The following is a 6092-nucleotide window of genomic DNA, read 5'->3' as shown; positions in this document are numbered from 1 at the left end:
GAGCAGATTCTATGTGCAGAGCACTCAGCCCAGAGTCAGGACCCAAAGGAAAACCAACAAAGCTGGTGAGGGCGAAGGCAGCAGGAGTCTGGGGCAGGAGCAGGTGGTTCTCAGTCCAGTGGACACTCCCAAGAGCCCTGAGAAGCTGAAGACTTTGATCACGGGCAAGGGGAGCCCACGTGAGTGCAGTGACGTGGGCAGGCTGGGAAGGAGCGAATTCCTGGTCACGGCCTGCACGGGCCCCTCCCCAGCTGACCAGATGACCCGGAGGTCCAAAGCCTGTCCAGGCCTGCCCAGGAGGAGAAAGGGGGATGGACAGCCCAGCTGGCCAGGGGAGCCTACAGCGTGGTGAGAGGGGTTGTCCGAGGAGGCTGGAGAGTTCTGGAGCAAGGGTCATGGAGCCTGACCTGGCACTGTCCACTTCTGCCCAGGGGCGTCTGCCCAGGGCAGGTCTCAGTACCTCGCCAGCCCTCCCCCCATTAGAGGAGGGGTTTCAGGTACTTCTCATTCTTTTTCTGTTCTCTCCCCACACGTTGGATGTGTGTTCCATTCCGTGTTTTACAAACCAGGTCACCGAGACCCAGTGGCAGGAGCAAAAGAAGCAGCATGAAGACAGCCGAGTGGCTTCTTTTAGTCCTTCCCATGAGCCTCTGCTGTGGGAACGCCCCCCCCCCTCAATCTTGCCAGAGGCCCCTGGGCCTAACCTCTCCATCCATCTCCACCTCTGCCACTGTGCATTTTCAGAACATAAAGTTAACTGATGAATTTCAGAGTCGTTACAGGAAATGTGTTCACAAGAACACAAAAAACCCAACATAAAAAGCTTGGATTCCACCTTTCGGTCACACCTCCTTTCCCTGTCTCAGTCCCACAGAGGTATCATCTGAAAGCTTGGTGGGGGCATGTGGGAAATCGGGGTTCTGCCTAAGGTGGGACACATTGAGCAGCCCTGGGCATGTGGAACCAAATGTAGTGCCAGGTAGAGCCGGCTTGAGGAACCCGGGCAGAGAGGCTTCCTGGGGCCATGGTGGCTTCATTTACACCTCAGCGGCCCCACAGATCCAGCTTCTGGACTCAGTCCTGTTTATCCCTGACTTGGGTGCTGAGTGGAGTCTGCAGCGGGTCTCTTTGGGGCTGGAATGTCCTATATTTGGAGGTCCTTTCTCTCAAAATCCCTGGCCTCTGATACCTGGCTACAGGTGTGTGCCTGGCTATGCCTTGGACCTTCAGAATAACTCCCTTTAAATCCTCCAGTAACTGACCTCCAGACTGGTTGTGCCCACCTGGCTGAACGACCAGGACATTGACCTCAGCTTGGGGGACCCCACTGGCCACAGCCCCTTGGTTAGGGTCTTCGGCCAGAAGTTGCCCTTCTGGAGGCGTAGTCCCTCTTGCTCAGCAGGAGTGGGGCGGGTCCGAATCCTGGACCACCCACTTCCTGGTTGGGCAATCTCAGGGGGTTCCTTGACTCTCAGCCTCAATTTCTCACCCCTGCCCCCCATAATGGCCTTTGACTGCCCTGCCCCTTCAGCCTGCTCACTCCAAGGTATCCTTCAAAAATGCCCTCCTTTTGGGCCTGGCTGGGTAGCTCAGTTATTTAGAGTGTCTTCCGAATGTGCCAAGGTTGTGGGTTCAATGTCTGGTCAGGGGTCAAGGCATATACAAGAAGCAACTAATGAATGCATAAATAAATGGAACAACAAATTGATGTTTCTCTCTTTGTATCTGTCTCTCTCCCTTAAAAAAATGACAAATAAAAGTGCCCTCCTTCTGCCTTGGGCAGCCTTCCCCATTCCAATCCGCCCTCTCTGGATTTAGCTGCCCCTCCCATGTGCAGGGACAAGCCCCGGGCATAATCCCTGGGCCCTGGAATTACTTAGCGCGTTGCCTCCCCCAGCGTACTGGGTCTTACTCACATGGTACCCTCAGTGCAGGTATCTGGACTTGGTGTGGACCGTGTGTAGAGCAGGCACTGGGGTTTGTGCCCCAGCACATTTGTTCCTAACTTAGGAAAGGCACCAACTGGCTTGTGACCAAGATCCCAGAAAGGGTTGGCCCGGAGCTCTAGGTGGCTGCATTTCCCACTGAGAGCTGACCTTTGTAAGGCCTCAGCATGTGCCTTAGCTCACGTACTGCCCAGGGCAACCCGACCCAGATGGTGTAACTCTTTCCCCCTTGCACAGATGGAGAAACTCAGGCTTAGAAAGGGGAGGTCATTCAAGGTCTTTCAGCCAAGTTGGTGGCAGAGCTGGGTTGGAACCCAGGCGTGTCCCTTTGCCCCTCACCCTTATCTGAAAGTTCCCTGCCCTGGCCTGGAGGCAGGGCCTGGGCCTGGGGAGGAGGCTGGAGGGAGGGAGAGTCAGGAATTCAAATTGGGAAAACTGGTAGGGGGAGGGTGGGAGGTTTGGGAGTGGCCAGCAGGGAAGGCTTGGGCAACAGGGTGCTCTGCAGGAGCGTCACTGGGTGGAGGGGAAGAGTGGGGCAGGCAGAGTCCTGCTGAGTCAGAGACTCATCAGGGGTCAGGGTCTCCAGGGAAGGTGTCTGAAAGGTGGCCCTGGACTGAGGCCCGTGAGAGGACCCCAGTATGGTAGACCAGGGGGTTGAATTGGGTGCTGAGGCCCCAGGACCATGGGGTTTTAAGGAGAAAGAGACATCAGAAAGGACAGAGGGGTCACATTTTCCAGAAGGAGGGAGTGGTCAGCCTCCACAAGGTCAGGCAAGATAAGGGCCGATGGGCTCAGCCTCCCTCATGACCGTTGCCCAAGGCTTCTGTCTCAGCCCAGGGGCTTCCTGGTATCCTGGCCACGTGGGAGCCCGTGCCCTCCCCCACTGCCTCAGGAAGCCCCACTGGGCCTGGGTGGTGGGGAAAGACTCCAAGAAGAAAACCAGAAAGCTGGAATTGGGAAAAATATAAGGATGCTCAGGGGCCACTCCCACCCTCCGACTGCAGGAGTGGAGCCTCCAGAGGTTTCCGTGCCCCAGGCCCCTGTCCGCCAAATGGAAATGAGGAGGGGGTCTGCAGATATGGCTCTCAGCCCTATTTTGTCGGTGGGAAAACTAAGGCTGACAGAGGCAGCTGGCTGGTCAGTGGCACAACCAGGATCTAGACCCAGGGGCCTCTCCACGGCTTCCCCAGAAACACAGGCCCACGAGGCACCATCTCCACCCTGGCCATCTCAGAGCCACCGCTGGACACCTCCTTCATCCACCCATTTCCCTGGGCCAGGTGTTACACAGGGGCAGGGGCAGCAACAGCAGCCTGCAGACAGACCCCAGATCAGGCTCTGCCAGTCTAATAATGGTGGGGGCAACCAGGAAACCAAAGGGTGAGTGGAGGGCTGCTCAGGAGCAGAAGGCAGAGGGCTTGGGGGGGGGGGGTGGTTTCAAGTGTGTAGGAGGCAGGCAAAGCTTCCTGAGAAAGGGAGGCCTCACTAAGATTTCTTTCCTTTCTTTCTTTTTAAATTTGTTGATTTTTAGAGAGAGATAGGAAAGGAGAGAGAGAGCGCGAGCTAGAGCACCTTCACTGGGGATCGAACCCACAACCTTGGTGTATTGCAATGATGCTCTAAACAATTGAGCTATCTGGCCAGGGCCTTTTTTTTTTAATTTCATAAATTGTTTTTCTAAAAAATACCAAAAGTAATACAAAGACGTAACAACTTGAACAATAAAAGAATAGTTAAGTGTGAAGGGTCCTTCCTCGCCTCTTCTCCATGCCCCCGCTTCCTGTCTCAGCTTTCTATAAGGATCTATAAGCAGAAACAGGAACGGAAACACGTAATTTCTAAACACTGTAAGGGAATTACATTGTACATAATGTTCTGCATCTTGCTTCTTCCCTTTAACAGAACATCTCGGCTGAATTAGCAGTCAGTCTGATCACACCCTTCTTCCCCTCTCTGCTTGGTAACAGTGCTTCCACCTTCAGGTGGGTTCCCTGAAGCCTTTCCTGGGGTTACTGGTGGACAGGGCTCCCCAACAAGGCCCTAGTGCTGACCCGGGCTGACAGTGCTCCCCCATCCCCTTGGTTCTCATCACACCCCACGGTCCCAGGTGCATGGCACCTGCCCTGTTTTCTCTGGGTGCCTCAAAAGCCCTAACTCCCTTCAGGAATGAGCTCACACATACTGCTCCCCTGCCTGGCCTCATTTTGCCTTGCACTTGAGTTTGGCCTTTGGGCCTCACCTGAGAATTCATGCATGCACCAAATCACCATTGACCATGTAGGTGCCCAGCCTGGTCCCAGACACTGGCCGAAGCAGTGAGCAGTGGATGATCCTGGCTCTCACAGAGCTCATGCCCTAGTGAGAGTGAGACGGTGAGCAAGGGAGCAAATACACCTATGTCTGTAAGAATGGGGTAAGGCCTGGGGGCTAGGGAGTGATGATGGAGAGTGAAGGGTGGCTGTTTGAGAAAAAGCAGTCAAAGAAAACCGATCCAGGAGTGACACAGGAGCTGATGCCGGAGGATGGCATGCCAAGCAGAAAGCAGAGCATGGGCAAAGCCCCTACCCTGGCCCCACACACCAGGGTAGTCAGTTGCCCTGTTATGGCCCCACAGACTAGCCTGCTCCTCTCCCTGGCCAGCTCTAGCCCCACCGTGAGTGTTCTCTTATCTCTCCCCTTGACAGTGGTCTTCCAGGGGCCAGAGACCACTGCTGTGTTGTTTACTAGCTGGTGCTTCCTTCTTCACCTCCAGTTCTCAGCAACTATTGACTGAATGACGACAGAGTGTGAGTCCTGTCTTGGGCTCAGGGGGGCTTGGCTCTGCCTGTGGCTATGGGATGGGCAAAGAGATGGAAGGTGGGTGCTAAAGTAGGAGGCCTCATCACGCTAGGGAATATGCATGTTGAAAGTCTTTTCTTCAGATGACGTGCTGTTTTAAGAGGCTGCACCCTGTTCCTGCCTGTCAGAGGAGCCTGGGTTGGAACTTAGCTCTGTGACCCTGGGCATTAACTCTTCTGAGCCTCAGTTTTCTCATCTATAAAATGGTGTCGGAATGGCACCCCTCTCATAGGTGGTGATGAGGAACAGCAGGCCCATTTGTGTGAAGTACTTTGCCCACACACCGAGTGAGGACTCGGTGTTGGGAGACAATATTAGCAATGAGCACATAAGTGGTGCCGTTGCTTTTGCGAGAGAGATTCAGCTTTCCAGGTGAGTGGCCTGAACACCAAGTTTCTGTAGTGCCTCTCTGTTTTCTCTGTGTACCACTCACATTGCATTCTCCACGACAAGGAACGAACGAACATGGCTTGGGAAGCAGCAGATAGGGTACATTGTGTAGGAGGTAAGCAGCGGTCAGGAGGAAATTCGTTCATTTGTTTGACTCTTTATTGAGCACTTATTCAGTGTCAGGCAGGATACCAAGTCTACAAGAAGGAACAAGACATAGCCTTTCTCTCTCATGGCAACTACCTAAAAGCAGAATCATGACTATCAGGGTGAGAAGCCTGTGATCAGGGCAGACGACCTGAAGTAGATGATGTCCGGGCAGGGTAGGAATTCACCAGGCAGAAGCTGAAGGAAGGAGTGACCCAGGCAGGAGGAATCCTGGGTGTGAGAGCTAGAGGTGGGGGAAGAAATCGTGGCATGTACAAGAACAGAGAGCTTGCCAATGTGACTTGAGCTTGGGATGGGGGAGGTGAAATATGGTATAATATGGGATATACTTAAACTAAAATATTATTGGTTGTTTATCTGAAATTTAAACTGAATTGGGGATCTTGTGTTTTTTATTGAATCTGGCTGTTATGTTAAGAAGTCGTGATTGAACCTTTTGGAATACTTTTGTATATTTGTTTACATATTTTGATAACAAATCAGCTCTCCTGTCCTTATTGGATTAATCATACGAGACAGAACAATCACGGTTCCTTACCCCAAGCTTGCCAAAGCTTGATCTCATGCAAACCCTCCCTGCCTAGCCTCACCTCATTCAATCCGCCAATGAGCCCCAGGGGCAGGGCCATTATTATCTCTAAATGACTGAGAGAAAAGATCATCAGAGAGGTCAGGTCTCATACTATACACACAGAGAATCCAGGAGTTGGGACAGAAAACAAACTTTGTTCTCCTATCCCTGTCACTGGG

This window comes from Sturnira hondurensis, unplaced genomic scaffold (genome assembly GCF_014824575.4).
Source record: "Sturnira hondurensis isolate 20B ecotype Veracruz unplaced genomic scaffold, ASM1482457v3 Scaffold0017254, whole genome shotgun sequence".
In the NCBI taxonomy this organism is placed as follows: Eukaryota; Metazoa; Chordata; class Mammalia; order Chiroptera; family Phyllostomidae; genus Sturnira; species Sturnira hondurensis.
The sequence above is the reverse complement of the archived record's forward strand: the minus strand, read 5'-3'. Positions refer to the sequence as shown.